Source organism: Anomaloglossus baeobatrachus, chromosome 8, assembly GCF_048569485.1.
Source record: "Anomaloglossus baeobatrachus isolate aAnoBae1 chromosome 8, aAnoBae1.hap1, whole genome shotgun sequence".
NCBI lineage: Eukaryota > Metazoa > Chordata > Amphibia > Anura > Aromobatidae > Anomaloglossus > Anomaloglossus baeobatrachus.
In genome coordinates, this window is record NC_134360.1 from 43,597,317 (window position 1) to 43,607,565 (window position 10,249).

Genomic DNA, 10,249 nt, shown 5'->3' on the forward strand with positions numbered 1-10,249 from the left:
ATCTAAGGGGTGAAAGAAAATGCAGACGTTTGCATCATTTCCCGAAAACTGTAGCATTCTCATTTTTCGGGATCTATGGCTCAGTGATGGCTTCTTTTTTTGCATCTCGAGCTGACATTTTTAACAGTACCATTTTTGCACAGATGCTACGTTTTGATCGCCTGTTATTGCATTTTGTGCAAAATTTGCGGCGACCAAGAAATGTAATTTTGTCGTTTGGAATTTTTTTGATGCTACGCCGTTTATCGATCAGATTAATTGATTTTATATTTTTATAGATCAGGCCATTCTGAATGCGGCGATACCAAACCTGTATATTTTTTCTTTTTTTAACTCTTTAATTTTCAATGGGGCGATCAGGGGGTGATTTGAACTTTTTACGTTTTTTTTCATTTTTTTTTTAAAACTTTTTTATTTTACTTGACCCCCTAGGGGAGTAAAAGGATCAGCAGTCTGATCGCTCATTTATTTCTGTAGATCAGAGCAGCATTGCTGTGATCTGCAGAAAAGGAGCTCTCCTCTCACACACGGTCCTCTGACCAAACTCTGATGACTGATGGAAAATACTAATGAAACTTGGATCAACTTCTGAGGACTCTCATCTCGTTTAAACATTTTTCCTCTATCCACCGGCTAACACGGTACAAAGAATGTCCGTCATGATCGTCCATGTAAGCGCACTATGCGTCCCACAAGACTGTATGCATATGAACAACTGGACCCATCATTCCCATAGCTCACAAATACTGGCTGATTGGCCACCAGTGATACACTTTAGATTAGGGCTACACAGCGGCATTTGCAGGCGACATCTAGATCATGCATCTCATTGCTACATTGAAAGACAAATGTTTGTAAATGTGTTTTATTTTCTGTTTTTCTTTTTTGCAGGAAAATAAAGGCAACGACAGAAAGTTATATTTATAATAGTCTACCTTTTATTACTGCCATATTTACTATACTTATTAATTTGAGGTTCTTGGTGCACATTTTAACCAAATTGTGCAAGCCCATCTGCCAACGACAAGGCGACCTCATCAGATGGGGCCCTACACTAACCTATTTATTGTATTTGTAATATTCTTATTATTATCCTAGTAACCTATTCATTACTATTACAATATTATTATACTTTATTATTACTATCATTAGTCTAGTACTATGAGATCACTAGAATTAAAGCTGTTGATCCAGAAGAAGGCGAAAAAACCCCTGGACACATTCAGCCAATTTGTGTCAAGAGGAAAAATTCCTTCTCGACCCCGGGAAAAGGCGATCAGTCCGAGAACCCTGGATCAATCCTGCTGGTGCCTAATAATGTGTTATGTTATTATATTATTTCTAATAATAATGTAATATCATTTATATTATTATTTTTTAAAATACTATTTCTATGCTTTTTAACTTATTCTTTTTAATATTATAATTAGTATTACTAATATTTCTATTATTTCTTTATTTGCTATTAATTAGATCCCTATTCCTAAAGCTGTTGATCCAGAAGAAGGCGAAAAAACCCCTGGACACATTCAGCCAATTTGTGTCACAGGGTAAAAATTCCTTCTCGACCCCTGGAAAAGGCGATCAGTCAGAGAACCCTGGATCAAATCTGACAGTACCTAATAATGTATTGTTAGAATTAGATTATTCCTAATAATAATGTAATATTATAATTTGTATTACTATTTCATTACCATTATTTTTTTAACTACTATTTCTATCCTTTTTAACCTATTCTTTCTAATATACTTATTATTACTAATATCCATTTTATTTCTTTATTTGCTATTAATTAGATCCCTATTCTTAAAGCTGTTGATCCAGAAGAAGGCAAAAACCCTTGGACACGTTCAGCCAATTTGTGTCTCAAGGGGAAAAATTCCTTCTCGACCCCGGGAAAAGGCGATCAGTCCAAGACCCTGGATCAAATCCCCTAATACCTATTATTGATATACTAATTATTCTAGTCATTACTATAAATACTGTAAAATTATTACTATTATTATTTATGCTATTTTTAGTTTGTTGCTATTTTACTGATCGTATTACTAATTTAATATTATTCTACTGTCATATTTTATTCTAGATATTTTTGGATTATTTTTTATTATTACTATTATTACTAACATTTGTATTGATATTTTACTAAAATTATAACTTAAATTCCTATTCCTAAAGCTGTTGATCCAGAAGAAGGCAAAAACCCTTGGACACGTTCAGCCAATTTGTGTCTCAAGGGGAAAAATTCCTTCTCGACCCCGGGAAAAGGCGATCAGTCCAATAACCCTGGATCAACATTGCTGAGATTTTTATGGATCTAATTATCATTATTATACAATTAATGTTAGAGTTACTGCTTATTATTATTATTTTAGATACTATATTACTGCTTCTATTATATGTCTTTAATGTTTTTACTACATTTTTAACCTATTTCTAAACCTAATAATTACTATTTTATTATTATTATTAATAATAATAATTTATTATACTCACCAGATTTTATGCTGTTGATGTTCTTACAGCTTGTATGTTGGGTCCACAGTCCATCAGCGTCTCATCGCTTTGAAGAGCTTGGTCCATACGGTGTTTTTTATTTTACTGAGGTTGGTGCACATCTTTTTGAATACGGAGGACTGCTGGCGGATCATCTGTCCCTGTTCAGGCTGCTTCTTAACTTGTCTCTTTGCTGGCTTTTTCTGAAGTCTCTGTCTCTTTGCCAAGTGGATCCGAAGTCGTTGACTTTGTGCCGGCGGACTCTGATCTCGTTGACTCTGTACCGTCTGGTTCTGATCTCGCTGTCTCTTTGCTGGCTTGCTCTGGTCTCGTTGACTCTCTGCTGGCTGGTTTTGATCTCGTTGTCTCTTTCCTGGCTGCCTCTGATCTTGTTGTCTTTTTGCTGGCTGGTTCTGATCTTGTTGACGCTGTGCCGGCTGGTCCTGATCTTGTTTTCTCTTTGCCGGCTGGTTCTGTGTGCTTGTTGTGGTATTTTGAACCATTCGTCGTTGAGCTCCTGAACCTTTCTTTTCTTTCTTCTTAGTGTCTTCTTTCTCATCTTCTTCAAAGTCTTTCACCTCCCGATATTTTAGTGGATCGGATATCACCACTTCATTCCGCTGCTGTGGCGTCTTCTTGGTGTCTTCTTTCTCACTTTCTTCCTGGTCTTTCACCTCCATTGGTTCCATTATCTCTTCATTTTGCTCTTCTGGCGTCCATGATGGCGGCTGTGGCGTCCATGATGGCGGCTGTGGCGTCCATGATGGCGGCTGTGGCGTCCATGATGGCGGCTGTGGCGTCCATGATGGCGGCTCAGTTCTTTCTTCATATAAAGGATATGGAAGATATTTTTTCTGTGCTTCGCGGTTGGTCGGCATCAGGCGCTAAGAAAAAAAGAGCAAGTTAATTGTCTGCTGAGACATTCCTTTACATCTATGGACAGAACACGAGGACCTAATATGCGGAGTGATCAGTCACCTCCATATTGAAGATTGGTGACGGGAGGAATCTTGTGCTGTAGATGAGAAGTTGGTTTTCCGCCTCCTCCCTTGTGCTGGGACAATCTGGAGAGAAAACACAAGCAGATAATGGGTTAAATCATACAATGTCCAGAAATCCTTAAAATTACAGGAAAATTCCTTTAACCCAAATCACCGTGACCTGCTGGATTCTGAATGATTCTGTGCAAAGAAAATCACACAAATTACTATGGAAAACTATTTTCTAACTGACAATGTGCTGTAATTCTGTGCTGGACTAATACATGTTCTGGATTATTAAATGCTGGATTATAGGAATGACACTTTATTCTCAGATTTACTGGAAATTGTTATTCTATAAAATAATAATCTCACATGATACGTATCCAGAGCCGAAGATGCAGTGCCGGCGGCGGTAGACGTCCTAAAGAAAACAGAATCTGGTGAGTGTCCTCTCATCAGGGATGGACAATAGGACGAGGCTCTGTGTATAATAAAGCTACGGACCTCCATAGAGCGGCTGCTCTGTGCCATCTTGTAAATATCGTACATTGATAACTCCATAGTAAAATCTGTGAATCCAAAAAAGATTTAGTCGCAGATCTGATAAATACACAAACACCGCAGATCCCACACATATTCATAGTGAGCGTCCCCCCCCGGTATCAGACCCCATTACACCCATACATGGAGGCAACATGAGCAAACCCAGTCTATTCTGGGTGTTTGTAGAGTCTCCAGTATAGGTAATACCACATGGAAAACAGTGTACATTGGATTGTACTGGGGCCTGTAAATACAGATATATGGCAAACATGGATTCCTATGTTCTTCATGCAAATAAAAACAACTAACCCCACAAAAATGACAGCGACAGTGACTTCATTACCAGCACGTAGAGCCTGACCCCCAATAACAGTGCCAGGACACTAATCCCACTGACATTAGTGGTAAATAATGCCCCAATAAATAATACCGGCAGCAGTGTCCTGCGTAACCTAAACATAATCTTCTGCTTTCCTGCAGCCACTAGGGGGAGCACAGTGCACCAGTAAATACAGATTGTACTGATAGCGCCCCCTAGTGGCCGGTGACAGCAGCGGTTGTGGCAGAATTCTCGGCTCTGCCCGGTTTCTCGCCTGTTTTGAGTTTAGGTGAAATGATAAAATCATCACCGGATTCCAGATAACAGGAAAGAAGCATCGAGGAGAGGAGATAAATCAGTGTCCGGTCATCAGGGGATGTGATGGCGGCACTCACCGATATACAACTCCACTCGTCACTGTCTGTAAAACACTGAGGAGAGCGACAGTTTGTTTGTGTTTCTTCAGATTCAAATCCAGCAATCTTATTGGCTGCTGACCAGTGTCATGCAACATGGAATTTAAAGGGACAGGACGCTCTTATTTCTTCACAGTGCATTTCATATAGACGTGCTATAACTCTGCTTAATATATGAAGCTGGGGAGATAATCTGGGGGAGCAGCTTTATGTTTTCATACTCAGCAATTAAAATGTCATTATAGATATCATCAGAACATTATATTCTACATATTATTAGAGTATCGGTCCATGAAGGAGTTAATTATAAATTATATTAGTTTCAATTACCTTTTCTTGAACAGGATATATTACAAAGTTTTCTTTTTCTCACACGGCTGATGGTTATTTCTACATTACTGACATTTAACCCCATTACAACAGCCTTACGGAGATAAACGGCAGGCAGAAAAAAGTAAATAGCGCCCCCTAGCGTTGGAAAATCTTCACGATTTTAGCTATCGGGGGTAGCTGAGACCCTGGAGATCACGATTCGGGACTTTTTTTTACAGTCCCCAATCAAGTGATCATCAGTATATACCATATACTGATGGTCACGTTACAGTAAATGACAGCGCACGGTGAAAAATGATTTATCTCCCAAATGACATGATCAAACATGTCAGATGGTAGATAAATATCCTCCCCAATCCCCTCCGGTCCCCAGGTGTCACCAAAGTGACCCCCCCAACCCTTTCTCCATAATCCAAGATGGCAGCACGCCGACCACATTCACCCTCCTCCCTGATTGTTGTCGCATGTGTCATAGCAGATGCAACAGCAAACTCCTCCCCAAGTTCAGCCAGGTCACCCCCTATAACACCCCGGTGTTCCTTTTTTTTTGTTGTCTATTTTTTGTTATTACTGATAGTAATGTCGGGTATCTGATAGACGCCGTGACATCAATAACCGCTGGGCTCGATGCCAGGTGACATTACAGCTGGTACCAACCCAATTTATTACCCTGTTTGCCACCGCACCAGGGCATCAGGATGAGCTGGGGCAAAGTGCCAGGATTGGCCCATATAATAGATGCGCCACTTCTGCGGCTGCTGCGGCCTGCTATTTTTAGACTAGGAAGAGTCCAATAACCATGGCTCTTCCCACCCTGAGAATCCCAGACCCCAGCTATCAACTTCACCTTGGCTGGTAATCCAATTTGGGGGGACCCCATGTTGTTTTGTAATTATTTATAAATAATTAAAACAAACAGCCTGGGGTGCCCTCCACATTGGATTACCAGCCAAGGTGAAGCTGTCAGCTGTGGTCTGCAGGCTGCAGCCGTCTGCTTTATCCTAGCTGGCTATCAAAAATAGGGGGGAGCCCATGTTGTTTATTTTAATTATTTATTTTTTGGCTAAATACAAGGCTAAGCACCCTGTTGTGCCACATGAAAGGCATTAAAGGGTGCCAGCTTAGAATATGTAAGGGGTGGGACATTATATATGTGTTTGACATGCATCCATCCACTGTAGCTTTTTAGGCTGTGTGTCAACAATCAGGGTTTGCAGTGTTTTGAACGCAGAGTGTTTTCGTTCCTTCCAGGAACGCTGCGTTGTGCAGTGGAAGGATTTTTAGAAATCCCATTCCCACTGCGGTTATTTTCTCTGCAGCATAAACTGACATCCGTTGTGGTTTCCTGAGCAGCAACATGTAAACCTATGCTGCGGAGACGAGAGTGTTCTCTGCGGGGAGAATAGAGCTAAAGTCCGCAGCAGCCTGAACCCAGATTGTGGGCACAGGCAGCTGTGTTCTCCCGTGGACAACACTCCCATCTCTGCAGAAGGTCTGGCACTGTGTACTAGATGCAGTGTCGCCAGATCGTGGGCACATAGACTAAGGCTATGTGCGCACTGGGAAATGGAATTTTCTTGAGAAAATTCCGCATGCTCTCAAAGATTACCACACCCGCGGTAAAAAACCGCACCCGAAAACCGCATGCGGTTTGCCGCGGTTTTACCGCGGTATTGTTCGCGGTATTGCCGCGGTTTTGCCACGTGCGGGTTGGGATGTGCTTTATTGCATTCAATGCAATAAAGCACATTGAAGAAAAAAAAAAAAAAGTCATTTAATTCTAAGATAGTAGATAGACAGAAGAATAGACAGAGGGATAGATAGATAGAGGACAGATCGCTGCATTTCCCACGGTCGGCAGTGAGTTCACATTACCGGCCATGGGAAATGACCGGTAATTACCTCTGCTGTCTGCTGCTTTCATTCAGCGCTGTGTCTGTGACAGTCGCGGCTGGATGTAAGCAGTGCAGGACCTGTGGATTACGCCGGAGCGGTGGATTACGCCGGAGCTTTGGTGCGGGAGGGGTTAATAAAATGGTGAACGAGGCTTGTTTGTTTTATTGAAAATAAAGGATTTTTCTGTGTGTGTGTTTTATTCACTTTACTTACGGGTTGATCATGTCAGCTGTCACATAGACGCTGCCATGATCAAGCCTGGAGTTAATGGCGGTGGTCCCCCACCATCATTAACCCCTTGTATTAACTTGCTGACAATGCTACAGGGAAGCAAGAAGAGCCGGGGACACGCCGGTGGTGCCGCATAATGCATGCGACAGTGCCGGGGCAGCTGCGGCTGATATTCTCGGCTGCGGGAGGGGGAGTGAGGCAGGGGACATTATCCCTGCCTCTCTCCCTCCCCAGCCTGAGAATACCGAGCCGCCGCTGTGTGCTTACCTCGGCTGGAAGGTAAATATGCAGCGGAGCCCACGTTCTTTGTTTTCTATATTTCCGTTTTCTTTCTATGTGTGTTCTATGTGTCTGTGATGTCTATCTGTGTCTGTGATGTGTTTGTGTTTACTCTCTGCACGGCTTCCTCTTCCTGTAATGACATCACTTCCCTGCAAACCGCAGACAGGCGATGTACATTACCGGAGGTAAACCGCGAAATACTGCAGGGAATAACGCAGGAAAACGCAGTGAACCACACAGAATTTGCTGCCTGCGTTATTCCCTGCGGGATTTCATGATTAACATTGGAGTCAATGGAGTGAAATCCCGCAGCGATGTGCGGAAAAGAATTGACATGCACTTGTGTTTGCTGCAGGATTCCCGCAGCAAAACATACAGCTGTCAAATTCTGCCTAGTGCGCACAGGATTTTTTTTCTCCATAGGATTTGCTGGTGATTCACTGCAGAGATGTTATGAACATTTTCTGCAGCGAAACATGCAGCAAATCCGCGGCAAAATCTGGTAAGTGCGCACATAGCCTAAAAGAGAGAAATTTGGCACTAGAGCAACATTTTTGTGAAGTACCTGAGGATTCAAAATGCTCACTATACTCCTAGATAAAATCCTTGAGGGGTCTAGTTTCCAAAATGGGGTCACTTGTAAGGGTTTCTGATGTGTAGGTACCCAAGGGGCCCTGCAAATGCCATATGGTGCCCGCAATTTATTTCAACTTTTCCAATATTCAAATGGTGCTCCTTCCATTCCAAGCTCTCCCATTTATCCAAACACGTTTTTGACCACATGTGGGGTATCCCTGGCCGCATAAGAAATTGGATAACAAACTGTGGGGTCCACTTTTTGGTGCTGCCTCTTGAAAAAGTAAGAAATTTGGTGCTAAAGCAACATTTTTGTGAAAAAAAAAAAAGAAAATTTTCAATATGGCGACCTAAGGTTATCAAATTCTGTGACGTACTCGTGGATTCAAAATGCTCACTATACCCCTAGGTAAAATGCTTGAGGTGTCTTGTTTCCAGAATGGGGTCACTTGTGGGGGAGGTCCACTATTTAGGCACCTTAGGGGCTCTCCAAACGCGACATAGCATCCGCTATGAAAGTGCGTTTACTTGTAAATGATGTACATGGAGGAGAATGTAAATTATTCTCATTTGTAAACATTTTGCCATCGTTTTATTATGAGGGTTTTTTCTTGCCAATTTTGCAGTCAAATGGCGCTCCTTCCCTTCCGAGCCCTGCCTTGTGCCCAAACAGTTGATTTCCACAACATATGAGGTATCAGTGCACTCAGAAGAAATTGCACAATGAATTTGATGCTGAATTTTTTTCCTGTTGGCTTTGTTTTTTTTTTTTTGTTGTTATAAAAGTATCTGGTTGAAGTAAATATTTTGTGGTAAAAATGTATTTTTTTTATTTTCACACCTCAACATTATAAACGTCTGTGAAACACCCGGGTATTCAAGGTGCTCACCAAACATCTAGATAATTCCTTGAGGGGTCTAGTTTCCAAAATGGGGTCACTTGTGGGGGGTTTCTGCCATTTAGGTACTTTAGCAGCCCTGCAAATGCGACATTGTGCCCGCAATGTATTTCAGCCAAATTTGCTTTCCAAAATTCAAATATTTCTCCTTCTGTTCAGAGCCCTCCCATTTGTCCAGAGGTATCTGACCACATGTGGGGTATTAGCGCGGTCAGAAGAAACCGGTGAACAAATTTTAGGGTCCATTTTGTTGTGTTATTTTTTTCTAAACGTGAATAAATTGGGTCTAGACTAGAGCAACATTTTTAGGTAAAATGATCATTTTTATTTTTTTTTCATTCCACATCGCTTTAGGTCCTGTGAAGTATCCGAAGGGTTAATAAACTTCTTGGATGAGATTTTGAGCACTTTGAGAGGTGCAGTTTTTCGAATGGTGTCACTTTTGCGTATTTTCTGTCACTTAGGCTTCTGAAAGGCACTTCAAACACGGTGTGGTCCTAAAAAAATGATTTTGTAAATTTTGCTTGAAAAATTAGAAATTGCTGATAAACTCTGAACCCTTCTAACTGCCTAACACCAAAAAAAAATTGTTTCAAAAATTGCGCTGATGTAAAGTAGGCATGTGGGAAATGTAATTTATTAACTAGTTTGTGTGACAGAACTCTGGTTTAAGGGCATAAAAATTAAAAGCTTGAAAATTGCAGCAGCATGGTCCGGGGACGGGGTAGCCACCGCAGGACGGTCGGGCAGGTGAGAGAACCAACGTCCCCGCCGGGTGAGGAAGGCAGGGCAGTGCGCGGATACCAGTATGGGCACTACAGCAGGACCATTCCATCATGGGATATATATATAGATAGATAGATAGCGATATATATACAGTATATATAGATAGATATACTGTTTTATATATATATATATATATATATATATATATATATATAAAATTTATTTTTATATAATGATTTTTCCTGATGGCATTTTATTGAGAATATAATGTATATATATATATATATATAAAATATATATATATATATATATATATATATATATATATATATATATATATATTTTTATTTAACATAATAGGGGTTGTGATGCCTAGGATCACTTTCACCGGAAAATCAAACAATACCCGGTAGAGTAAGTCCTATTTATCAGGGATTGCATTTTTCATTTTAACTGGAATGGGGCAGACTACAACATCCAGCATTGGGGATCTGCCATGGGAACCAGGTTCACGCCAAATTAAGCAAACCTCCATTGCAACACATGGAA

The 10,249-nt window shown here is 40.9% G+C and overlaps 1 long non-coding RNA gene across 1 annotated transcript; it reads left to right on the forward strand.

Moving 5' to 3' along the window:
* The first annotated feature begins 1,451 nt into the window (after nt 1-1,451).
* LOC142249144 (uncharacterized) lies at nt 1,452-3,184 on the forward strand. The gene is made up of 3 exons (XR_012724995.1): nt 1,452-1,627; nt 2,526-2,606; nt 3,041-3,184. It is a non-coding gene; the product is annotated as an uncharacterized LOC142249144 (long non-coding RNA).
* The last annotated feature ends 7,065 nt before the right edge of the window (nt 3,185-10,249 follow it).